Below are 27,278 nucleotides of genomic sequence, written 5' to 3' on the forward strand. Positions count from 1 at the left end.
ACAGAGAACAAGGAGTTATACTTAAAAAAACTACTAATATTTGTGATTCCAGTCGAGTACCCCAGGGTCCTTCTCTTCTCCTGTTTCATATTTGGATCTCTCTTCTCCCACAGTGAGGATATTGGTTAACAGTAGCATCAATATACATATATTAATTTTCTCTGACGTATAAATATACATGATGTAATATTGGAATTACCACACCAATACTACTGCCAACAATAAACCCAGTAAGTAAAGAAAGTTGAAGATTTCTGTGCATTTTGTTCATGTAATATATCCCAATGAAGGTATGCATCAGAATACTATGCTCATAAATTATTTTAATTAGTGATATATTTTTATGCCACCAGTTTGATAAACACTAGGTTCATTTGTTTTTGCTTCTGTTCAGTTTTAGCGCCCCCATTATTGATTTAATTTTTTAAAAATTTGAGACTAGTAAAACAGTAAAATGGTTAAAAGTCAAAACTATGTAAAAAGGCATTCTCAAAAGTCTTACTCCCTTCTTCTTCCCTGTTTTCTATTTTCACTCTCTGTAGGTTACCAATTTCATTAGTTTCTTGTTTATCCTTATGTGTCCTTTTATAAAAATAGGCATATTATGTGTTCATGCATTTCTGTTTGTATCTTTATTCATATTCTTATTTTATATAAACAAGAATGTGCTATATATACATATTCTCTATGAGTGAAGTTGAACATCAGCTTATTGAGCTCTAGGAAAACAGTTGTTGGTGTTTTTATTTGAATAATGTTATTCATTAACTTGGGGAAATCAGTATCTTTATGAGGCTAAGTCATACTTTCCAAAAGAATAGGGGATGTTTTTTCATTTGTTTACTTTGGTTTGTATCTTTCAGAAGTGTTCTAAAGTTTTCCTTTTAGAGGTTTTACACATTTATGTTTAATCCTAAATATGTTTTCTTTTTTGTTGTTTTTGTAAATACTGTTTTCTCTTCAAATAAGCAGTTTGAAACTTTTTCCTTTTAATAGGAGAGTTAAGCCTATTTATATATCTTGATATGACAGTGTTTCTTCTAATTGATACATTGCACTTACTGCTGTTTTATGATGTACTTACTTTTTTTCTTCTCTATGGGCTGTTTTTCTACTCTTTTTGAAGATTATTTTCTTATTTAGGAAGGTTGATGTTTTTGTTTTAATGGCTAACTTTATAGTAATACCTTTTATAATATCATTAGGGTCCCTTTAGGCAAAGGCTTAGACTGCTGATAATTGCTTTGTTTGCATTAAATGAATATCCTCTGCATTCACTTATTACCTATTCAACTCCAATGAGCTGATTCTTCTGTTTTTTACTTGTTTTCTTCACATTAAAAAAATTGCATGATAATTTGTCAGAGAATATAATATTTGAGTACTATTCTTCTGTCTTTGTCCATATCTTTGTTTTAGTAATATATCTAAAATTAAATATAGTCAATGTTTATCCCACTGTTTAGTAAAGTTTTTGCCAAAGTTTTTGCTGTCTTTTTTTAATGGGATGAATCTCATTCTTTTGTAGATTGCTCAGAATGGGCTATGAATAGTATAGTCCCAGAGTTCTTGCATGTTTATTTCTGTAATAGACTTTGTAGTAATAAGGATACATGACTGGATATAAAATCCTTAGTTTACACTTTCATTCCTTGGGTTTCTAGAAAAAGATGCTACACTGTTACCTCACTTTGACTGTTGCTCTTCAGAAATCTGATGCCAGCCTTACCTTCAGTCCTGTGTAAGAGGCTTAGTGTTTTTTGTCTGGAGGACCCAAAGATTTTTTTCCTTACTTCCTTTTGAAGTTTTACTAGGCTATATTTTGGAGTTTATTATTCTGGGTTTTTCCAAGTGTATAGTAGGTTGTTGCCAGAATTAATGTATCTTGTACTTCCTCCTGCCCACCACAACATACAAATACATATTTGTTTTGGAAATACTCTATAAATTATAGTTTTAAATATTTATTCCTTTATTTTGCTTTTTATTCTTCAGAGTTTTCAGTTATACATATAACTTCTTTAAAGGTATATCTTAATAATGTTTTTCTCCAATCATTTTTTTCTTCTATAGTTTTATTCTCTTGGCTGACATTTTCTTGTTCCTTATTTTCCTTTATATTTTTACTTGAATCCAACCTTACTTTTTTTTTTTTTTTTTTTGCGGTACGCGGGCCTCTCCCTGTAGTGGCCTCTCCCGTTGCGGAGCACAGGCTCCAGACGCGCAGGATTAGCAGCGTCGGGCCCAGCCGCTCTGCGGCATGTGGGATCTTCCAGGACCGAGGCACGAACCCGTGTCCCCTGCTTCAGCAGGCGGACTCTCAACCACTGCGCCACCAGGGAAGCCCCAACCTTCCTTTTCATTACTTTTTTTTTGGCCCTGCCAGAGTGTGGGATCTTAGTGCAGCATGTGGGTGAGATCTTAGTTCCCCAACCAGGAATCAAACCCACACCCCCTGCATTGAAAGCATGGAGTCTTAACCACTGGACCACCAGGGAAGTCCCTTTATTACATATTTTAAAAGTGATTTGTCTTTTTCTCAATCCCCCCCACCCTTCCTGAGCATGCTCAGTTCTTGTTTCATATCTTGTGTTTTGACCATTTCTGTTTTTGATTTTTGGTTCAAGATTTTTAAAAAATATGTAAAAGTCTGTTACAGATTCATTTTGGAATATTATTTTACAGTTTTCTGTTTGTGGATTTTTTTTCCTTTGGTGAGAATTTTCATTAGCTGGAGTGTTTGGACTTGGAATGTCTGTGTTCTTACAGTAGCTTTTAAAATTAGTGTTGTCTGCTATTTCTGTTCATTTCATGGCTCAGCATTACAACTTGTATGTAGATGGGGTGAGGGATTTGCTTAGTTTATAAGGTTTTCAGTTCATGAAATCGCATTTTTGTTGGTATGGTGCAGTATAATTTCTTTAATCTACAAGTTTTTTGTTTTTTGTTGTTTTGGTCTGTGAGGGGGAAGGGGTAGGTATATTGTACAGTTTTTGAAATTCTTTTTTGTTCTTTCAGAGTACTTAATTTCTACCCTTTGCTTCCTTCTTTTCCCTTCACCACCAGGCGTCTAAGGGGTACCCAATCCAAATTATTTTACTGTCTCCCAGAACTGTTGCCTTCCTGGGACTGCCATCTTTGATCCTGCGTACTTTACGTCCTCCTTTTCTGTTCTTTAGTAGCCAGTGATCTGATCTACCCTTGTCTCAGATGCCTTTTCTCAATATTTTCTATTTTCTCAATATTTTCTATTCACTTTTCTCAATATTTTCTATTCAATATTTTCTATTCACTGATAGCAATAATTATTTGTATTTACTGAAACAAGGGTTCAGGCTAACATTTTAGCACCTATTGTGTGTACTTATTATCTGATTTGTTCTTAAGCTGTTGTAACATGTAGGTATTACTATGCCTGTTTTACTTTGATGAAACTGAAGCTTAGAAAAGTTAAATAATTGTATTCAATAAATATTGAGTGCCTACTATATCTAAGGTTGTTTCCTATATGCTAAATGTGGAGTCATAAATAAAACTGATACTATTACAAAGATTTTAAAAAAGACATAATGATCCTTGATAATTATAAAATGTAGAATTGCTTGGTTATGTTGTTTGTTACATATATTTTAAATAGGTAAAGAAACACATTAACCAGAATTTGCAAAATAGACCAAAAAATAGAAATCACCTGCATAATCTGCTATCCTTTCCTGAAAAAATATTGTAATTCATATCTACTTCCTTGATAGTTACTTGGCATCTAATATTTATTGCCACAAGTTTATTTAATATTTCAATAATATGTCTAAGTGACATATGACAGTTTCTTTTTTATGTACAAAACAAAATGTAGTTGTATTGCATATTGTAAAGCAGATCATTTTTAGATACCACATGGCTGTGTTTTAGTAAATAGATTAAATAAAAGTGAACCTTTTTGGTTGGGTGTTAATGATATTGCATGATGGAAGGTATCTATATTGAGATTATGTTTATATCTGTATCCTTGTTTATAGAAAAGGGATATTCATTCTAACTTTGCTCTGAAGTCATATGTTATGGGCTGCTGTGGGGCTGGGGAGTTTCCACCAATAATATAATATATCCTAATATTGATAATGTAATGAGTAGATATCATTCTACTCTAAGGAAAAGAATAAAAGGAGCAGAAAATGATAAACTTGAAGTGCATATACAAATTTCTCTTTTGTAAAATAATTCATTTACACTTGGAAACTTGATTAAGTAATTTGGGTTGTTTGCTGTGATATTTTGCTTACTGGAATGCCTATTTAAAAGAGGTATGCATGACCTGAATGTTAACTGAATATTTTCCATATGGAAGTAATTGGAGATAGGACGCATGGGACTAGAGACTGAGAACTTTTTGAGTACAGAGCTGTGCAGCCAAGTTTTACTTTCCGTGGCTTATTCCCAAATATTTATGCTTAGAAAAGTTTCAAGTCATCTTATTAGTTACCCCATTGGAAAGTTTGGAATCTGCTGTATATTTTCTTAAATACATAAGCTTATTATTATGCCAAGGTTATGTACATTGGTGTATATTATTTCTTTTCTTAGTGCTAGATAAAATTTGTTAAAACAGGTTTTGGTGCTTGAGAAAATGTATGTTTCCAGATTTTCCTCATTTGTAAAGATTATTATTAAAGATAAAATAGAAGACAATTCAAAACTTTTGTAAAATGACCATTAAAGATAAATTAAATGATAGGTTAAAAAGATCATTGTTACAATCCTTTCAATTATGAATGAAAACTACGTAATTATTTAGTAACTATAAATGTCCACTGTGGTCATATTTAAAGGAAAACCAAATACTACTTTTAGTTAGTTCCTGATTTAAAAATTATTATTTTGCCAAATTTTGTTAAAAGTATTAGAAATACACACACACACACACACACACACACACACACACACACACACATACATATCTCTATATATGCTTGTTTCTATTCAGTTATTATGAACTTATATTTTCTGTCATTATGAACTTAACGTTAAAGGAAAAATATATCTTATGAACTAGTATCATTTGATTTTACTTCTCACCTTTACTGTTAGTTTCTTGTTTTTAAAGAAATTTATGAGGTCTTACTTTTATACCTGATTTAAATAGGAACTTTAAATATTTGACTGTTTAACCATAAAGTATTTGTCTATCAGGGAATATATTAATATGTATTTTGTTTATATTGTCTTGTTCTCGATTTTCTAAGGTCTGCTTTTTATGTATAATTCCCTAGCATTTGGTGGTGTGGTCTAGTATGGTCTAGCCTGTGTGAAGGGAGAGTCATGTACCCGGAAGATAAATACTATTTGTTAGAGCATCAGTTTTACTTGAAGAGTTGGAAAAAGGGAACATTAGGCAATTTAACTGTTAAGTAATTAGAAGGTTATTTATATAATAGAATGAATTCACAAATAATACAAAGTAGAATGCAAAATGTGTGTTAATTTTTAATGTGAGTCAAGCATTCCAAACAATTTGGCTTTCAGGTAGGCTGTTTCAGACTGTACTTTTCATTGTCACAGGTTAGATGGAGCTGAAGAGTAGGGGGGATAAGATCGTTATATGTTTTTTACTTTTACCTTTGGTGGTTTTTTGCTAAACTGAAATGTGAGAAGTATTGTCCTAAGGTATTTACCCCTAACTCTTCAGCTGCCTCTGGATACCTTCTTTGTGCCTAGGATACCTTCCTAGGAAATCAGTTTGCCAGCATCTGCTTATCAGGACAAGGCCTGTTTCTGGGTTGGTAGTATAATACCTAAAGGCTTTCTTGTCTTGAGGTGTATCATCAGCAGAAGTTTGTCTTCCTTTCTGTAGATCTTTAGAATTTTAATCTTAGCCCTTAGATAGTGCTTTCAGTCTTTTTTGGTATTTTTATTGTCATTACTATGTTTAATTTTGTTAACTAGAATCTGCATTTTCTTTTTTTCTGTCCATTTAGTTGGGCTTTATACTTTTCTTTGCAAAAATCTTGTGTCCTTGAGGTAAATTTGCATCTGAGCATTTAATAATTAAACAAATTACCATTGTGAGTGGATTTATTTTATATGAATAGTGTGCCACAACTAAATTGTACTACGGTTGATTTTTCCTTTTTGTGGAGCTTTTACAGTGTTGACAGTATTTTTGTTTGCTTGCTCCCCCATATGTATAGCTAAGTAATTACCAAAAAAGGTGTTTTTTGCCATATTTATTCTGTGATTGCTACTGTGCAATTGAACTGCAAAAGGAGGACATTCTCACAGTGGTTATATGTCACTGCAATAAAGTGATCAGTTGAGACTTGTATTGATTTAAGGAGTATGAAGGTGGTAGTGAAAGATATAAGACCCAGGCTTAATGAGAAGTATGTTGTAAAAAATTGGCAATTGACAAGAACTGTGAGGAATTTAGAAATACTTTTAAGGTTTGTGGAAATGTTGAAGAAAAGCGATGAGAGCATAACTTTATAAAGGTGTAATTGTGTAGTGAAAAGGATTATAAAAATGCAGGTAAATTGTACTGAAACTTATGTTTTGTAATGTTTTAATAACTGGGGCAAGTAAGATATTTTAAAAGTATCATGTGTTTCTTTTTAAATTTGTTGGTAGTTTCTATGAGACTGTCATCAGAACATTGAGGGATTCCTTTCAAACTGTTGGAGGCATTGTGGAAGCATTCCTTTGCAGTTTTGTAGCAATCAGGCAAGAAGCTTGAGAGGATAAATGCTGAGTGCTGTGTCTTCTTTGTTCAAGAAATAGAAATGCAGCATGAGATTTTTAAAGTAAAATTTTACATCTTTTACAAAAAATTATGATAGTGTGGAGTTTTTTGAAGATATGTGAAGGATAAAATAGGATTTAGTTCTCTATAAGGTAGGGATAAACTGTCGATTTGGATTGTGTTGATTTGTGAAATATTGTAATTAGGGTAAATTGAATGGGTGATGGGCAGTTTGAGAAGTGATTGCTAATGCTTTTTTTTTTTTTCGGTGAAGATATTTTATTTTTCATAAAAATATAATTGTACAATGCTCTTCAGAGAAAGAAAAATTCCTTCAGTGCCCCAAAATACCATGTGATTTAGTAGTAATTTTCCTCTCCTTTAAAACTAAAAATGTAATAGATAATAGGCAACTGATTTCTTGTGAAACATCGCATTTATGTTTTTAAATTTTATTTGCCTTTGTTTTAACTAAAGGTAAGTCTGGTTTTAACCTATAGTTTTTGGAATGAGCCAAATCAAGCCTATCAGTTCAAAGATGATAAAATAAAATGCTAAATGGTGATGCTGATAGATACTGTCAGATAGCTGGTAAACAGTGATATCAATTTGCTGCAGCAAGATTCTGATTCCGATATATTAGAAAGATTTTAGGTAAAATAGAAAAAAAATTTAAGAACTTCAAGTATATCCTAAAATTTGATCTAGTCAAACTTATTCCATATTATACTCAGTTGCTCTAATATACAACGAATCTATGCTAAATTAATGACAGAAAATTAATGACTGGTCTAAATTTTCCCCCTTTCCTTTCCTTCTTTGGGAAAAGGAAAAAGGAAACATTACTCTGTGTACTCTACAGAGCAAGGAGAACAGCAGAACAGATGAAAGGGGACTGAGCTCACTGACTCTTCAACCGGCTTCTGTTCTCTCTCAGCCTGTATGTTGTCCTTATAGGTGAGTGAGAGATGCTAGGATTTCAGCATGCTGCTCCTTAACTGGAATGGGACAATTACTTAATTTATAATTCAAGATCTGATATCTATGTAACAACTTAAAACTCTTGACTAGCTGAGACCTTGCTTTTTAGATATTTTTCACCAGTCTGGCTCTAACTTTTCCTCCTCTAAAATTAAAATAGAAAACAGCAACAAAAAATAACAGAATCCTAAGAAAATATATCATTAGCATTATTCAAAGATGCTAGCTTTTCAAATACCAGTTTTTACATAGTTATCATTAATGAGCAATCTGTATTAGATTTATTGCTGACTGAACAGTGTGTAGTCACTGAATTCACTATGCATCTTTTGTTTTAGGGGAAGACTGCTGTGCTTACATCCTTATTGTCCTCTCTGGGATTTTTAGTGTATTACTAGAAATCATGAAGTTAGATAATTTTCCTAACAAACCTTTGTCTAGCCCTGTAGGTTCTTTAGATTTGGGATGGATCTATTGGCTCTCTGCTTCAAAATAGGTCCTAAATCGTGATCATGGTCCTTCTCTTAGTGTTTCTCTGTCTTATTTTAGTGAGATGTGTGACCTCTGGGGAGGTCTCCTTACATTTAGTAAGTTGATCTTTCTCTTTTAGGTAGATAAGCCAAACTTCTCTTGAGGGAGAGTTTTTTTGCCTGTATTTTCTAAAGTGCCTCTCAAATGAACACTGTTGTTCATTTCAAAAGTTGCCCAAAGTGGGAACCTGTAAGTCTTAAGTTGTTCTTAGTGAAAATATACAATTTAGAAAGATAAGTACCTGAATTAGAAGAAGTGGGTGTCTGGCTTGGGGGTGGGTTGACTGATGAAAAAAGTCAGTTTTGTGCAAGTGTTGCTTTTGCACCTTATGTCTTAGAACCACAACTGAATGGTTGGCTACTTCCAAGTAGAAACCTGATAAATCCTGGCTGGTTGGAGGTTTGGAGAGATCTCTACCAAGCCAGACTCGTAGGTAAGGCAACCCAAGACTGAGGAAAGTTATTGTAAGGTTTTGATGAGTCGTCTAATGTTTGTCCAAAGGATACTCAGACTCTGGGAGTTGTTCAGGGAACTAACCTGTTGGGGCCTATGCCATTCTGTTCCTCTGAACATTGTCTTAAGAGACTTATATGACAGACCCCACCCCCAGCTCAAGACAAATCTGTCTTATGCAAATAAGACAGATTTCCATCAATGATACAAGTTTTCAAATCTGATCAAATAATGGTATCATTTAATTTAGAGAGAAGTTAGGTTAAAAAAATAGTTATTAGGTAAATATAATGGAAAAATAAAAGGATATACAGAGGAAACTTTATATTTTTAATAAAGAAGGTATACCATTGTAAGTATCAACGTAAAAAGTTTTAGATATGTAAGAATATTTATTTGGAAGACTTTTCTTCAAACGGTTACTGGTTTTTAATAGTCTTAAATTTTTTCTGAGAAACAGGGCCAAGTGGTGTGCCTTAAGGTTTTTATGAATGCCTGTCTTGGCCATACAATTGCTTTTAAAATCAACTTCTGAGTTAGCTATTAATACTTTTAATATGTGTGAAGTTATACATTTGTGAACCTAACTTGAGCCTATGTAGAACAGGCATTGGCAAGACTTCATGCAAAACTTTCTCTGCTATTAATAGAAAATCATAAGGAATCCCTTCTTGGTAAAATTTATATTTACATTGAAACTATTCTTAAAACTTATTAATACAAAATAACCAGACATATTTACTTTACCTTTATGCAGTCTATAGAAATAAATTGAAATACATTGTTAGGAGATCCAGATTTTCAAATGAGTGAGTTACAGATCATTAGTACAATGACCTGGAGTTATTTAACTGAGAAGTGATTTTTCATCTATTTTATTTTTTTTTAAATAAACTTTTAGGGACGTCCCTGGCGGTCCAGTGGTTAAGACTCTGTGCTTCCAATGCAGGGGGTGTGGGTTCAATCCCTAGTTGGGGAACTAAGATCCCACATGCTGCAAGGCGTGGCCAAAAAGTAAAAACAAGTAAAAAAAGTAAAAAAAAAAAAAGAAACTTTTAAAATAATTGAAGTATAGTTTATATACAGAAAAGTTTAGGTGAACTTTTCTATGCTGATGAACTTTTACAAAGTGAACACACCTTTGTAACCATACCTAGATCAAGGTATCCACTCCTCTGAAGCCTCCCTCTGTTCTGCCCCAGTCAAATAACCCATTCACCCGAAGTTAACTACTGTTCTGACTTTGTGATCAGAGATTAGTTTGGTTTGTTTTTGAATTCAATAGAATAATATATAGGCTTCTCCTCCCCTCCCCGCCAGCTGCTTCATATAGCATTGTGTTTGTGAGATGTATCTTAATTTTGTGTATGGCACTAGTTTTCTCATTTTCACTGAGGTGTAGGAATCCACTGTATAAACTACAGTTTATTTCTCCTTCCTACTGCTGACGGACATTTGGGTCGTGAGTTTTGGGCTCCTTAAATAATGTTACTATGATAAATCTTGTACATATCTTTCTGTGCACAAACATATACATTTCTATTGATTGTATACACAGGAGTTGTATTACTTAATCATTGGGTATGTGTATTTTCACCTTTAGTAGATATTTCCAAATAGTTTTCCATACTGGTTATACGAATTTCCATTTCTACCTGCAGTGCATGAGAATGCCATTTGCTGCACATGCTCACTTACATTTGGTATTCTCTGATTTTTCGATTAAAAACTAGCCATTTTGGTGTGTAGTAGTATCTTATTGTGTTGTTTATCTGTGTTTTCCTGAGGATTAGTGATGTTGAGTACCTTTTCAATATGCTTATTGGTTTTTGAAATTATCTTTTATGAAGTTTTTTTTTGGTCTTTAGCTTATCTTAAAAACTGGGTTGTCTTTTTCTTGGTGATTTAAAGTTGTTTTTTTGTTTTTTAATATTTCATACATGAGTCCTTTGGACATGTGCATTGAGAAGATCTTCTCCTACCCTGTAGCTTTTTCATTTTAAGAACACAACTTTTTAATGAAGTCCAATTTGCTGTGTTTATCTTTGTGTCTTGTTTAAGAAATCTTTGCCTACCTCAAAGTAATGACAGTATTCACCTGTCATCTCACAGCTTTATTGTTTTAAACTTTATTGTTCAGGTCATACTTTCTTCTTCCCTCCTGTTCCATGGCCTGTGGATGGATGTGATTCATTTGACTGATTTTGATTTTAATAGTAGTAGTGATAGAAAATATACTGGTATGGCTTACTCATAAGAAAATGTTTTTATTTTATTTTTATATATGGCATTATAATTTCTGTATGATAACTTATTGCTAGTTAAAATAGATGATTTTTATTTTGTTGATTCTTTAAAAGGAATTTAAAAACTTTTTTTTTGTCTGACTCTAAAAGAGGCAATCAGTTTTACTATATACTATGTCATGTTCTGTCTTATTTGTTTTGTTTTTGAGGAGTCATAGTGTGATGCCTTAAAGACATTGGATTGTGCAGTCAATGGCAGCTACTATATTTAAGCAGATGAATGAATCTCTATAAGGTTTGGTTTTGTAATCTATAAAATGGAGAGTAAATAAGGTGATTAAAAAAAGTGTACGTAAGTTTTTTCAAATCTTTGGCAATGTGCCTGACAAACACTAAGAGCACTATAATATTTAGTGCTTTTTTCTTGAATTTTTGAACTTCATTTTGAAGATTATTTTGACCTGAGACTTGACTGAAAGGACATATACTATGTTTATTATAAAATTATTCACAGCTAACTTTTGTAAGTAGTAAAATTAATTTGTAAGTTTATGCATTTCTTTTTATTGTGGGTAAAATCTTAATTTTTTTTAGTATCAACATAAGGTGGATTTAAAAATACTTATGTTAATTTTTTAATAAAATAGAATATAATAAATTAAATAAATAGAAAATATATATTAATAAATATTTTAAAATATCTTTCTATTTCATTGGCTCTACTTTAACTCTGTAGATGCTACAGTTACATTGTCTAGCTGCTACTTAAAAGGTGGTAACTAGATACTAGAATGTAGAGCTTGGCATTGTATGTTGATGGTTAGGAATAATTTAACATATGGATGCTTTTCTAAGACATTGTTAGTATGCTGTTATCTGATTTGTTATAGAGCTCACTCTTTTTGTAGTCTAGTAACTGCCAATATCTGATAATTCATTAACTTTTCCATATATTACATTTAAACTTTCAGTTGTTTATAAGGTTAGGAAAAATTTTGTTAATCATTTGCCAAAGTTCAGCACGTGCTTTGGGTTTTAAAGTAGTTTGAAAAAACAAATTGCTGTCATGAAAATGGGATTCCTGCATACACTTTACAGATTAGAGGTAACTCCGAAGTTGAAAAATTATTCCTGATATATTTATTTTTTTATTATTTAGGGAGTCTCAACGAGATTTTTAAAAGGCTATCAAATATTTGGTAAGTACGTATTCTCCATGTTAAATACTTTGCATGTTACTTAAGTTTACATGTATATTACATTAATGGCATTTATAATAATAGCCTGTGTAAATTATAATTTATATTTCTTTTAGTTTTTACCCAGTATTGGAATTTCTTCTCTTTATATTCTGATCCTCTTTTGATTCTTTCTACACATTGCATCAAGAAAATTCTTCTAGCATGCAGGCTAAGTATTAAAAGAGTTCAAAGAAAATAGTAGCCTTCATGGGCAGAAATGCTAATACTTTGTGAATGAAACAGGATTTTCCTCACTTGCGATTTTTGTAACAGTTTTTGATTAGCTGTTGATACGAGTACAGATATCAAGATTCTTCAGCCATCCCTTACTCTACTCCTTACATTAGGTCCAGTTCATCACAATAAGCCAATGTGAAGACTCCGATCAGACCTTATGCTGTTTCCTATTTGGGCCACTCCAGTTTCTTTGTAATAACATTATAATATGAAAATTTGATAAGGGCCTGTAATTAAGAATTTCATAAACTTTTGATTTCACTAGATAGTGCTTTTACTGTTTTTACTTTTTTTTTTTTTTTTTTTTTTTGCGGTGCGCGGGCCTCTCACTGTTGTGGCCTCTCCCGTTGCGGAGCACAGGCTCTGGACGCGCAGGCTCAGCAGCCATGGCTCACGGGCCTAGCCGCTCCTCGGCATGTGGGATCTTCCCGGACCGGGGCACGAACCCGCGTTCCCTGCATCGGCAGGCAGACTCTCAACCACTGCGCCACCAGGGAAGCCCTACTTTTTAAAATTTTTGAGTGAAAGTGGGAGAATTAATCTCAGAATGTGTTTCACTTCACTATATAGGATTTTAGAGTTTTGTGCTGTGGTGATTATATAGGTGTAACAATGCTTTGGTTGGTTACTCATGATAGATTTAAAAATTTTTGGATATACTTCAACAGTGAGGGGAAAGTATCAAGTGGCATATGTAGATTTTGATTATTTTAATATAGTAATAAAATTTTTTTAAGGATGAATACATTTACTTGATTAGCTAAAGGAAATTTCCTAGATACGTGAAGAAATATTTAATCATTAATTTCTTTTATTATACTTTTTATGTGTTTGAAACAATAAATATTCAACTGAATGATATTTCTAAAATTCTGTAATAATCATAGTTAATGTAAGTATTCAACAAATTATACCACTCTATTTACTGTATATTTATAATAAATATAACATTTTTAGGAGCAAATGATGTTACAAAAATCTCTTAAACAAAATTTTACTACTTTAAAATGTGGTAACTGATTTCTGGTGATGTATTAAGTGGAAAAAGCAATTTACTGCCATCTTTTCCCCCATTGATGCAAATATTTGAGTTAGTTTGAGTGAACCATATTCAGAGTTGTGTATTCATTACTGCTATCTAGTTTTAGACATCTCCCCCCCCCCACCCCCTAGGCAACCAGTAATATACTTTTTCTATGAATTGTGTATTCTGGACATTTCTTATAAATGCAATCATACAATATTTGTCATTTTGTGTCTGGCATCTTTCACTTAGCATAATATTTTCAAGGTTCACCCATGTGGTAGCGTGTATCATTTATTTTTATGGCTAAAAAAGATTCCATTGTATACCACATTTTGTTTATCCATTCATCAGTTGGTGGGTTGTATCTACGTTTAGGCTATTAGGAATGCTTCTGCAGTGAACATTCTTGCATAAGTTTTTGTGTGCACTTATGTTTTCATTTCCTTTGGGTGTATACTTATAAGGGGCAGAGTTGCAGGTTAGTATAGTAACTGTGTGTAACTCTGAGGAACTCAAAATGGATGCACTGTGTTACAATCTCACCCCAGTGTATGAGGGTTCCAGTTTCTCCACACTCTTGCAGACATTGATTGTTACACTGTCAATCTTTTTTGTATTTTAGCCATCCAGATAGATGTGAAGTGGTATTTCATTGTGGTTTTGATTTAGATGTGAAATGGTATTTCATTGTGGTTTTGATTTTCATTTCCGTAATGACTAATGATGAGCATTATTTCATGTGCTTATTGACCATTTACATATGTCCTTTGGAGAAATGTCTCTTCATCCTTTGCCCATTTTTTAATTAGGTTGTCTTTTTATTGTTAAACTATACACGTTCTTTATATATTCTGGAAACTAGCCCCTTATGAGATAATATGATTTGCAAATACTTTCCCCCATTCTGTGGATTGTCTTTTCACTTTCTTTCTGGTGTCCTTTGAAGCACAAAAGTTTTTAATTTTGATGAAGTCTGATTTATCTCTTTTTTTCTTTTGTTGCTTATGCTTTTGGTGTCATATTGCAAAATTATCTTTAAATAAATATTCATTGATAGTCTAGGTCTGTGACAAGGTTTTAATTATCACAGGGCTGTAAAGCATTGACATTTCCTGTGTTTGACAGCCAAAGCCCAAAGGAAGCAATTATCCTTGTATTTGTGCTTCAATTCCTCAGCTAATTGTTTTAAGCAAAACATTATGTTTTGATTCCATGTGTTGCCATGAAAACGTTAGCTGTGTGTGATATGTTTATTGATATTGGTCTCATGAATTCATAGTTAGTTTTTTAGGTTGGAGAAGAACTAAGTATTTAGTTTATGTGGTGTTTATTGCATATTTGATTTCATACCTTAATAAACCATCGCTTTTTAGGCTAAGAGTATTATCAGCTTTTTAGCTTTTTAGCTTTCCTGTGAGGAAAAAATAGATTTTGAGAATCTTATTGATTTTAATCTTGTGCAGGTTATTTGTAGCAGTGATATTTTGATGTTTTTGTAAACCTACATATGGAATACGTATATTTTTCTTCTGCTTTATTAAGTATGTGCCTTTTTAATTTTTATGGGACCATTTTAGTTTCTTATTTTTTACATTATGTGGTTTTTAAATCAACTGGAGGTATATTTCAGGATGTATTGGCCTGTAATGTCTAATTCAGTTTTTTAGAAAAATGGCATGTGACAATGAAGTGTCACTACTCTTAGTAGATTGGCTTTCTGTGTAAGGGCAAGAGGTTGTAATACAGTATAACAAATATATTTTTATTTGGGGAATTTACTTTTGTATCTTTCATATTATCTAATAGTATTCTGTGTTAACTTCAGGTTAACCAAAGTCTATTTTAATGAAATTTTATAGAGCTAAGATCATTGATATTCTTCTTGTTAGTTGATTTGAAATCATAGTGTCCATTGATGAACAGTCCTTAAGTGCCCATTGGATGAGTGATATTGTTCTTTACATTGATGTGTGTTATACTATCTGTGGACATTTTGCAGTGGAAAAGGAAATAAAAACTGACATCTCATTCATGGTGGTATTAATTGTGATAAAAATAAGGAAAAGATTTAGCTGAGAGAGTTACCTCCTCCTATGGTTATATGTCAGATATGGTGATTAAGAGGATTTTGATGATCTATTTATGGCTGAATTAAGGTGAAATGGCTTTTGTGCACTATTCTTTCCCCCTTCCCTTCTCTTGTTCTAAATGCTTATTTACTAACATAATAACTGAATATATATTAATTCTCTTTGAGTATTTATATTTGAAATGAGGTTTTAATATTAGTAGAGACCTCTTTTTCTTAAAAGGGTAGGAAGGATTACCCTTTAGTTAAACCACTAATTTGTCACTAAAGTCAGTAAGGCCTGCCTTATACTACAGGGGGCAGCTTCTCAGCACATACACTAGAGTTTGCCATTCCGCTGATCTATAATACCTTGGAGATATTGGTCAGGGTTGTATGGATAGAACAATTAAACTATTCTTCATCAGAGGGGTCTTTCACTACTTGCTTTTTTTTTTTTTTTTTTTTGCGGTACGCGGGCCTCTCACTGTTGTGGCCTCTCCCGTTGTGGAGCACAGGCTCTGGCCGCACAGGCCCAGCGACCATGGCTCACGGGCGCAGCCGCTCTGCGGCATGTGGGATCCTCCCGGACCGGGGCACAAACCCGCATCCCCTGCATCGGCAGGCGGACCCCCAACCACTGCGCCACCAGGGAAGCCCTTTCTTTTTTTTTTTTTTAATTAATTAATTAAATTTATTTATTTTTGGCTGCGTTGGGTCTTCATTGCTGTGCGTGGGCTTTCTTCCTGTAGTTGCGGCGAGCGGTGGCTACTCTTCGTTGCGGCAGCTGGGCTTTTCATTGTGGTGGCTTCTCTTGTGGCTCTAGGCATGCGGGCTTCAGTAGTTGTGGCACGTGGGCTCAGTAGTTGTGGCTCGCGGGCTCTAGAGTGTGGGCTCAGTAGTTGTGGCACACGGGATTAGTTGCTCCATGGTATGTGGGATCTTCCTGGACCAGGGCTTGAACCTGTGTCCCCTGCATTGGGAGGCGGATTCTTAGCCACTGCGCCACCAGGGAAGTCCCTCTTTCACTACTTTCTAATCTCAGGAAAGCTCAGCTAGACTTGAATTATTCTAAATGTCACACTGTTTTTTGCACAAATGTCTGAAAGCTATCACACAAGTAGTATGACTTTTTTTTTCTCCCAATACAGTTACTGTAGTAACCACATCATGCAGAGAAGTTTTCCTAAAAGCTTTTTCCTTCAGAACTTACTTTTAAAAAAATTTTTTTAATTTAATTTTATTTACTTTTTTTATACAGTAGGTTCTTATTAGTCCTCAATTTTATACACATTAGTGTATACATGTCAATCCCAATCGCCCAATTCATCACACCACCATCCCCACCCCCCCACAGCTTTCCCCCCTTGGTGTTCATATGTTTGCAGAACTTACTTTTTAAATGAAAACTTAATCCAGATTAACTCACATTCAGTCTAGTAGCCATCTTAATTTTATTCTTATTAATATCTAAGATTTCCATTCTCTTGATCTTTCTTCAGAAATTTCTCAGTCTATTAATCCAGGGGTCCCCAGTCCCCGGGCCGGGAGCCAGTACTGGTCCAAGGCCAGTTAGGAACCAGACTGCACAGCAGGAGGTGAGCGGTGGGCAAGTGAGCGAAGCTTCATCTGTGGTTCCCCATTGCTCACGTTACCGCCTGAATCACCCTCCGCATCCCCATGGAAAAATTGTTTTCCACAAAACTGGTCCTGGTGCCAAAAAGGTTGGGGACCACTGTATTAATCTAAAGAGTTACAACCGTTCATTTCTTCTGTTTTATCCCCTGTTCGTGGACTGCTTTATTTTGCTAGAGTGATATCAGTTTACTGTCTTGAGAGGTTCCTAGTATAAATTCACATTCCCCCGGCCCTGCCCCAGTATAGCCTCAGTGCTTCTTGGTCATCTTTATCTCTTTTTCATCTTCTATTTCATTCCACATTATTAGTTATTTGGAACCTTTCCACTCTCCTCAAATGACCAGTCCTGTCCCTATTTCGCTTATTCTTTCTTCATTTCATATTTTATACTCTTTCTTTCCCCAGTCTAAGTTTACTCAAGGAATAAAATGTTTTCATTTCTTTCAAAAGCTAACATCTATATTCTCAGTCTTATTCCTCCTTTCCTTCACTGGAACCTTGTTATTCTTCCTTTTATGCTCCATGCTGGGTTCTCTGCCTTATCACACTAAATCTTGAAAAATATCTTACTTCTACTATTTTCCTATCTTTCCCGTTATCACTGAGCTTGTTTGATTTATAGTTGTTGACTCTAGGTGTCCAATTTCTCAACTTTTATTCAACTACCTTCTGCAGTTTGACTATTGTTTCTACTAGTGTTCTGCTTCCTCAAATGAAAGTAAACCACTTTTCTTACCTACCCAGATAGACATTGGTTAGGTTGATGATAGAATGTTCTGTATCATCCCCCAAATAAGACTGAGTTCCAATTGCTAATCTGTGTCTTTTCTTTTCTCATCCTGTCCTACCTTTTTCAGCATTTGGTATTTTGCTTCTCCTTAACATTCAGTTCTCCCTTGTCTTCTGTAATACTTTAATGGTTTTTCTACTACCTCTCCAACTAAATGCTTGCTTTCTTTGTTATTGCTTTTTTCCTTTACATACCCCTTATGTATAAACTGGGTTGAAGCTTTGCTCCTCCTCATTATATATCATTTTTAGGAGGTGGTCTCTGCTTTTATTATGTAAATTATCACAAATTTGTGATGACTCACAGATGCCACATTTTCCTTTATTACGTGTTTTACTTGAGTCATTAGGTCTTAAGCACCACAAAATTAAATTAATATTTCTCAAGCTGAAAATATTGCCTCGATATATGCATGGAACTCAGTAAACACTTGTTGAATCACTGAATGACTCATCTTAGTCTCCCGGTCTGTTTAGTCTGTTCTTTTTGTTTTAGATAACAATTTTAACCATTCACCTATTCTCATATTGCAAGGCTTATAACATCTTTGACCACCTCTTGTCTGTGCTGGTTAATATTAGTTATCGTATTTTGGTCCTAAGCTTAACTAATGAGGCAGATGATATTCCCATTTGCAGATGGTAAAAATAAGGATCACAGAGGTTGTGATTTGCTTATAATTTCACAGGTAGTGGTGGAGTTGAAAATTAACATCTGATTCCTTATCACATGTTTTCTGGTTTTCACAGAAAACATTCTAATGATAAAAGCAGTATGATGGACAAGAAATTATTGTCAGTGTACTGTGTGAGTTAAGGTAGAGAAAACAGGAAGGTGGGAATACTTTAAATTGTTACGTGATGAGATGAAGTCCTAATTTGGTGGGAGGAATGAAAATCAAGGATGTGAGAAGTTTGTCCCTGAAGATTAATAGAATTTTGACATCTGTTAGTGATGCAGGGATGCCGGTAAAGTATTGAATGATCCCTCAGATAACAGTGATAAAATCCGGATAAAATATTGAAAGAAAAACTATTTAAAAGCAGCAGAAAATGACCAAAAGGAGACAGAAGTCAGCTGAGAAGTTATCCTTTAAAGCCTGAAAATACAATGTGTAAGAGTTGTACATTTGTGGTTTTCTTGCTTTTGAGTGCATCCCAACCTCCTGTATTTCCAGTAGTACAGGACAGAAGTTAAATCTAGCCAAGTAGCTGGAAATTTATTGAGGGAAATCCTAGAAGCAAGTGAACCACTGAAAAGTAAACAAAAACTGATGGAATTTTTTGCCAGCCCACCACCATTACAAGCAATTCTAAAGGAAGTTCATCAGTCTGAAGGGAAATGGCACCAGATTTCAAGTGTTATTTACAGGAAGAAACCAACATCAAAAATAGTGAGTAATTGGGTAATTATAAAAAACTATATACAGTTGACCCTTGAACATTATGGCATTAGGGGCACCGACCCTCCACACTGTTGATAATCTGAATATAACTTTACAGTTGACTCTCTGTATCTGGGTTCCGCATCTGAGGATTCAACCAACCATGGATTGTGTAGTACATATTTAGTGAAAAAAATCGATGTATAAGGGGACCTGAACAGTTCAAATCTGTGTTGTTTAAGGGTCCACTGTGTGTGTGTGTGTGTGTGTGTGTGTGTGTGTGTGTGTATATATATATATTTTGCGGTACGCGGGCCTCTCACCGTCGCAGCCTCTCCCGTTGCGGAGCAACAGGCTCTGGACGCGCAGGCCCAGCGGCCATGACCCACGGGCCCAGCCGCTACGCGGCACGTGGGATCCTCCCGGACCGGGGCACGAACCCGTGTCCCCTGCATCAGCAGGCGGACTCTCAACCACTGCGCCACCAGGGAAACCCTCCACTGTATACTTTTATTATTAAAAAAAAATTACTGATTAAAGCAAAACTTATAATACTGTATTTTTGGGTTTGTAATGTATATATGAGAACAACAGCACAAAGTTGGGGGTGTTGTGTTCTTGTATTTCTCTGATGTTAATGTTGAGCATCTTTTCATGTGTTATTGACTATTTGAATATCTTTGGTGAAGTATCTGATCAAGATTTTAAGAATTGACATATTACACAGTATTTAATATAACATGTCATAATAAGACCTATTATGACAAATTGACATACTAAGCAATATTTAGTCTTTTTTTTTTGGCTGCACTGTGCGACTTGTGGAATCTTAGTTCTCTGACCAGGGATTGAACCTGAGCCCTTGGCAGTGAAAGCACTCAGCCCTAACCACTGAGCCCCCAGGAATTCCCAACAATGTTTAGTCTTCTAACTTATGAACATGGTTTATCTTTCATTTATTTAGATTGTTTTTTCATTTCTCTCAGTAATGTATGGTAGTTTTTTTTTCTTAAGGTGGTAAAAAAAAACTGAACTCTGTACACATTAAGCAATAATTTCTCATTTCCCCCTCTCCCAGGCCCCAGTAGTATCTAATTTACTTTCTGTCTGTATGAATTTGCCTATTTTAGATATTTCATACAAGTGTACTGTCATCCAGTATTTGTTCTTTTGTGTCTGGCTTATTTCACTTGGCATAATGTTTTCAAAGTACATCTGTGTTGGAGCATGCATCAGAATTTCCTTCCTTTTTATGGCTGAATGATGTTCCATTGCAGTATTCCACATTTTGTTTATCTGTTCATCTATTGATGGACACTTGGGTTGTTTTCACTTTTTGGCTGTTGTGAATAATGCTGCAATGAAATTTGGTGTACAAGTACCTGAGTCCTCTTTTCAGTTCTCTTGGGTGTATATCTAGGAGTGGAATTGCTGGGTCATATGGTAGTTCTATGTTTAGCTTTTTGTGAAGCTGCTAAACTGATTTCCATTGTGGCTTCAACATTTTACATTACCATCAGCGATTTACAAGGGTTATAGTTTCTCCACATCCTCATCAGTGCTTGTTATTTCCTATCTGTAGTACCTTTGTGGGGCAGATTCCTTAGGATTTTCTACATAAACAATCATGTGAACAGAGACAGTTTTACTTCCTTTTTGATCTTTTTGCTTTTCTTTTTCTTACCTTTTTGTTTGGAATTTCTACAATATAATGTTGAATATAAGTAAGGAGAATAGACATTCTTGCCATGCTCCCAAACTTAGGGAGAGTATATTCGATATTTCATTATTAAGTATGTTGTTAACCATAGGACTTTCATAGGTACTCTATCTGGTTGAAAAAGTTCTTTGCTGAATGGTTTTGTTTGTCTGTTTTTAATCATTAATGGTATTTGATTTTATCACTGACTTCTGCATCTATTGCCACAATCATATAGATTTTCTCTTGAGCTATTAATGTGGTTGAATTACATTAATTATTTTTCATGTTAACTCAACCCTGCATTCCTAGATAAACTTTACTTTGTCAGACTGTATTACTGTTTTTATGTATCACTGGATTTGATTTGCTGAAAATTTTGGCAAAACTGTAAAGTGTCCTCTTTTCCTCTATTTTGTATACTACTGGCATATGTTTATATGCCAAATATATAGTTTGTGTAAATCTGGCATATGTTTTCCTTAACTGTTTGGTAGAATTCACCAGTGAAATCATCTTGGTCAAGAGTATGTTTTGAAGGAAGGTTTTGGATTTATGGATTTTTTATTCTTCCTGGTTTTATTTTTTTATGGGTAAGTCAGCTGTTTTAGTAATTGGTGCTTACCAATTGGTGCTTACCAAATGGTTAATCCATTTTTCTGTTATGAAATCTGGTTACTGGATTGGATTTTTTTCTCTCTTTTCAAATAGTAGTTTTATTCCTCATTTAGTTTCCTTGGGTTAGTTACAGTAATGAAGAGAACTACATCTTAAGTATTTAGTGATTTAAAAATATGTAAATGGACTTATATATACTACCAAATGTAAAATAGATAGCTAGTGGGAAGCAGCCACATAGAACAGGGAGATCAGCTCGGTGCTTTGTGACCCCCTAGAGGGGTTGGATAGGGAGGGTAGAAGGGAGACGCAAGAGGGAGGAGATATGGGGATATATGTATATGTATAGCTGATTCACTTTGTTATACAGCAGAAACTAACATACCATTGTAAAGCAGTTATACTCCAATAAAGATGTTTAAAAAAATGTAAATGTATAAATTGTCTTCGGTTCACCCATGTGTCACCTAGGTTTTGAACTGCTTTTTCCTCCCTGTTTTAATGTTTTTGCTTGGATGCTAAAGAGGACTTTAGTTCATTGTAGTTTTGTACTGTAGGATTCTTATAATAGCTTTTTGTGTATATGTCTGTGTGGTCCTATGTTGTAGTATAGTCTTGCCAGGCAAAACTTGATTTTGTTTGATTTAAGGTCTGGTGAATGCCATTCTTCCTCCTGTACATTTACTGCTACCCCAGCACAACCTTATATATAATAAAAACAAATTTCTTTCCTAAACTGTAATGTGAACTTTTGATCTATAATAGTTTTAACCTAACTCACAGTATACAGAGTAGGCAAATGTGAAAAATACCCAGCTGGTTATTTGGCATATGGCAGTTTAATAAGTTAAAAAAATTCCTGTTATTGCCTATTTTGAAATTGCATAGTGTTTTGAACTAACTAGTGTGATTTGAACCTAAATTTTAATGTGAGGCACGTTCTAATCCTGCTTCTCTCACTTACCTTTCTCACTGTGAATTTCGTAATACTTTGATTATATTCTTTGTACTTTATTAGAGATCCATTTTTTATTTTCTGTTGCACTTTCTGAAATTTGTTAGTAATTTTTTTTTCTTCTCCTAATGTTACATAAGATTTGAATTCCTGGGACAAAACTCTGGTAACAGTGGGTAATTCTTTTAATATTAGCACTTCTTTCTCTCATTCAGTTATGTAGTTATTGCCTGGCAAATGTCTGAAAAGATCTTTTAACACAAATTTAAAGATTTCTGTAGGTATAAGTAGCAGACAATTTGTTTGGTTTTGGCTAAAGTAATCTGAGCTGGGGATATATTTCATTTAATTTGGGTGTAGTGGTATATATTTATATGGAGATCAGTCATGACCATGTATAATTGTAGGGATGTGTTCTTAATGTCCAGTGGCTCTAGCCATTGAGACAGGAATGTATAAGGCTAGAGCGCATATACATTATGAAAGTGTCCTGCGATGGTCGTTACTAGAAGTATGAGTACACTACTAGTAGCAGCAAAGGAGAAACTAGGTTTGAAATTTACAAAGTCAGAATCAAGTCTATGGAAATGTTTACAGATACATATCTAAAACTGTAAGATTAGGTTTTCATCCTACTCATTCAAAATGTCTGTACTCCTGTATAGAAAATAATACATAATGTAATGTGTATATTGTATATTCACCAAATATTTTTCCTATTTTAGTTGAAATAGCATATTTAATAAAATTAAAATATGTGATTTCATCTGCCTATTGGAACACTTTAGTAAAGCAAGTATGAAATAATAGACTTCTGATTTGGAAGTATGTTGAAGGTGTATTCTTTTGTCATATTTACATTTATTTAAGAATTAAGATAAAATTTAGATTAAATTAATGGAATATGAAACAAAAATGGTTAAAGATGTGCCACAAGTAATTAGAAGTTATTCTGACATTGCAAAGTGAATTGTGACATAAAAATGTTTTGATCATGCAAAAACAGTAATTCATTTAAGAGGAAAAAATATAAACAGAAGTAATAGGCTCTTGGTTTTTTGATAGTCCAATTAATGAAAATGAATCTTATGAAAATATTGGAAAAATATTTAAATAACTTACTTGTTTGAAACCAGAATCTCTGATCAGTGAACATAGCATAAAACTCATAACCCACCAAGAATGACATTGATGATTGTCTTATCATCAATGAATGTCTTAAATTTAGGGTATGTAAGATTAGTTACTGCACAAGAAAACTTGAATTGAAATCTCAAGTTTATATATGAAAGGAGCGTGATAGGAGTTCCTCATATTTGTCAACTCTCTCAAAAATTTACACGACATTCCCAATAACAGGTTGTGAAATTTGAAGTTTGTAAACTTTGAATAATAAAAAATAAATTATGATAAACTATGCTAGAGGAAAGACTAAATTATCCTCCTAATCTCTGTATAAGAAACAGTATAAAATTTTGTCACATGAAAAGCCAAGCAAAGATTACTCAACCAAAAAATGAAGGAATTATGGCATAACAGAATTGTGTCAGACATTTAATTAACGTGTTATTTTTCTGGATTTATTTATGGTATTTGTCAGTCTTTTAAAAATTAGTATTTTGTTATTTTTTCACATTTCAAATATGTATTCACTTTCATTGCTAATTTTGTATTTGTAATTTTGTATTCTTTCTTTTAAATCCTCCAATTTTTAGAAGCTTCAGGCCCCTTAAAACTTAGATGTGCCCCTATTAAAGGGATAGAGCACACACAGATGCAAGTGCAGTCTGATGGGCTTGGCGGGGGATGGTTTAGAGAGACTGTCTTTCTGAAGAGGTGGCACTTGAACAAAGATCTGATTAAAGGCATGGAGAGAACCTTATGAGGGTTTGGCGGAAAGAGCAATTCAAGTAGGGGCACTGTTGTGGGAATGTCTGGTATGCTTATTAAGAGGAGGCAATGAGGTTGGAGCCCAGTGGTTGGAGATGAGATTGAAAAGGAAAGCAAATTATATACTTAAAGCAATTATATATGGCCTGGATAAAAATTTAAGGAATTTAGATTTTGATTCTAGTTATAATAAGCTTACCATTGTAGAATTTTTCACATTTTCAAACTGGCAATGAAACTTTTTCAAGTGCTCATTTGGGGACCCAGTTTGCTTTCATCTTTTAGGTCCTTCATCCTTGTGCTTTATTTTCATGTTCCAACTGCATTAGGAAGGAGAAATAATCTGCATACCCACTCTCTTAAAATGCCCAATGCAGAAGGGCACACATAGTTTCTAAAATTCATTTTCCTTTGATGAGAATTTAGGTGTAATTGTAAGGCAGAGTGCCCTGCTACATTGCCGTTACTATGGAAGGCGAGAATGAATTTTGGTTAGAAAATTTGTTGTCACTACCACATTAATACTTAGGTGTTAGGACCTAATATCTGACTTATTCTGACTCCTTCTTAGGATTCCATATGAAGGTTGTACTATAGTTTAATGTTTAGCCATTCTCTTATTGCTAGATTAACGTAATTTTTAAGTTCTTGGTATCATAAGCAAGGCTGCAACAAGCAACTTTGTTATGTTTACTTGAATATTAGGGTAGCTAACAAAAAGTATAATTGCTGTATAATAAACATTAAAAAAATGTAATAGATGCTGTGAAATTGTCCTTCACGTGTTACTCTCGTCAGTGGATGGGTATATCCATTTCACTACCTCCCCATTAATACTTGATGTTGTTTTTGATAATCTTTTAACTGAAAAATATATTCTCTTTGTTTTGGTTTGCATTTTCTTAATTATTGGTGAGGCTAAACACCTTTTTGTAAGTTTTTGGTAATTCTTTCTACTGTGAATTGTCTACTTATATATTCCCATTTTTTCTATTAAAATTGTCTTTAAAAAATATAATCTGGTTATCATTTTAATCCTTTGGATTTTCCGTCTCTTTCAAAAACATTGTCCCAGTTTTTTGCCAGTTAAAAAAAATTTTTTAAATGGTGTTTTATATCGTACGTGGTATTTCTATATTGTTTCAATATAGAAATGGAAAATATTGAAATATTACTGGTTTCCAAACTACTCTGTGTAAGCAAATATTTTACAGATTCTATAGACTAAAGTTTTTTAGATTAAAAACGTCTAATGTTTATTTATTTTCTCCTTTTTAAAAAATTTCAAACCTACAGGTGAGAAAATAATACAGTGAACTCTTCACTTAGACTCAACCAGTTGTTAACATTTTGTTAATATTTTGCCACATTTTTTCCAGTCTGTATCTCTATTTCTATTCATACCCATATCTGCATTTACATATATACATATAATCTTCTTTTGATTACACATTTAGAAAGTAAGTTTTGAGCAAGCAGGTGGTTGCCAGAAGGGAGGAGGGGGTTGGAGGAAAGAACTAGGTGAAGGCAATTAAGAACTACAAACTTCCATTTGCAAAATAAATGAGTCATGGGTAAGAAATGAACATTGTGGGGAATATGGTCATTAACTATGTAAAATCTTTGTACAGTGACATATTGTAACTATACTTAACATGGTGATCATCCTGAAATGTATAGAAAAACTGATTCACTATGTTAACAGGAACGAACATAGTGCTTGAGGTCAGTTATACTTCAAAAACAAACAAACAAACATACATACATAGAAAAGGAGAACAAATGTGTAGTTACCAGAGGTGGGGTATGTGGGGAGGGTAATTGGATGAAGGCAGTGAAAAGGTATAAGCTTCCAGTTATAAGACAAGTACTAGGGGTATAATGTACATGATAAATGTAATTAACACCACTGTGTGTTATATATGAAAATTGTTAAGAGAGTAAATCCTAAGAGTTCTCATCACAAAGAAAATTTTTTTTCCTGTTTCTTTAATTCTGCATCTATAGGAGATGATGGATGCTCACTAAACTTACTGTGGTGATCATTTCATGATGTATGTAAGTCAAATCATTTTGCTGTATACCTTAAACTTATACAGTGCTATATGTCAATTATATCTCAAAGCTGGAAAAAAAAAAGTTTTGTACGTTCTGACATTTAACTGCTAAATACTAAGCATGTTTGATATAAAAATAAGATTTTTGAAAATGTATAGCAACAGTATCATTATTGTACCCATGAAAATTAGCCTTGATTTGATAAAATCTAATAATACTGTCCATTTTCAAATTTTCCTAATTGCTTTCTAAAGATTTTTATAATCCCCACCCCCATCTGCTGCCTGCCCAATCTAGGATCTAATCCAGGATCACTCGTATTTGGTTATAATGGTTTTTTTAGTCTCTCTTAATCTGAAACAGTCTCTTGCCTTTATTTTATATTTTATGACACTGACTTTTTAAAGAGTCCCAGCTAGTTGCCTTGTAGGCATTTTTACATTTTCAAATTTTTCTGAGTATTTCCTTATGATTGGATTCAGGTTAAAACATTTTGGCAAAACTAAAACATAGGTGATAGTGTATGCTTTTCAGTGTATCACACATGCCAGTTTGGTTCATTATTGTTCATGATAAGTTTGATTATTTTCTCAAGGTGGTGATGGCCAGATTTCTTTATTATAAAGCTACTTCTCCCTTATCGTTTATAAGTAACCTGAGGGTGATACTTTGAGGCCATGTGGATATGTTTCCTACCAAGTTTTCATCCAACAGTTTTATCGTCTA

General features: G+C 33.7%; 1 protein-coding gene across 2 annotated transcripts in view; it reads left to right on the forward strand.

Annotated features, from left to right (window-relative positions):
- Positions 1–27,278, forward strand: part of FBXW7 (F-box and WD repeat domain containing 7) — a 206,897-nt gene that overhangs the window by 47,649 nt on the left and 131,970 nt on the right. Inside the window, exon 2 of one of the 2 annotated variants that reach the window (XM_030878231.2) lies at positions 12,107–12,146. The exons of the other annotated variant lie outside the window; for it this stretch is intronic. The gene's annotated coding sequence lies outside the window, so the exon portion shown is untranslated. The remainder of the gene's footprint in view (positions 1–12,106; positions 12,147–27,278) is intronic. 2 annotated transcript variants of the gene reach the window in all.

This window comes from Globicephala melas, chromosome 5, assembly GCF_963455315.2.
Source record: "Globicephala melas chromosome 5, mGloMel1.2, whole genome shotgun sequence".
Taxonomy (NCBI): domain Eukaryota; kingdom Metazoa; phylum Chordata; class Mammalia; order Artiodactyla; family Delphinidae; genus Globicephala; species Globicephala melas.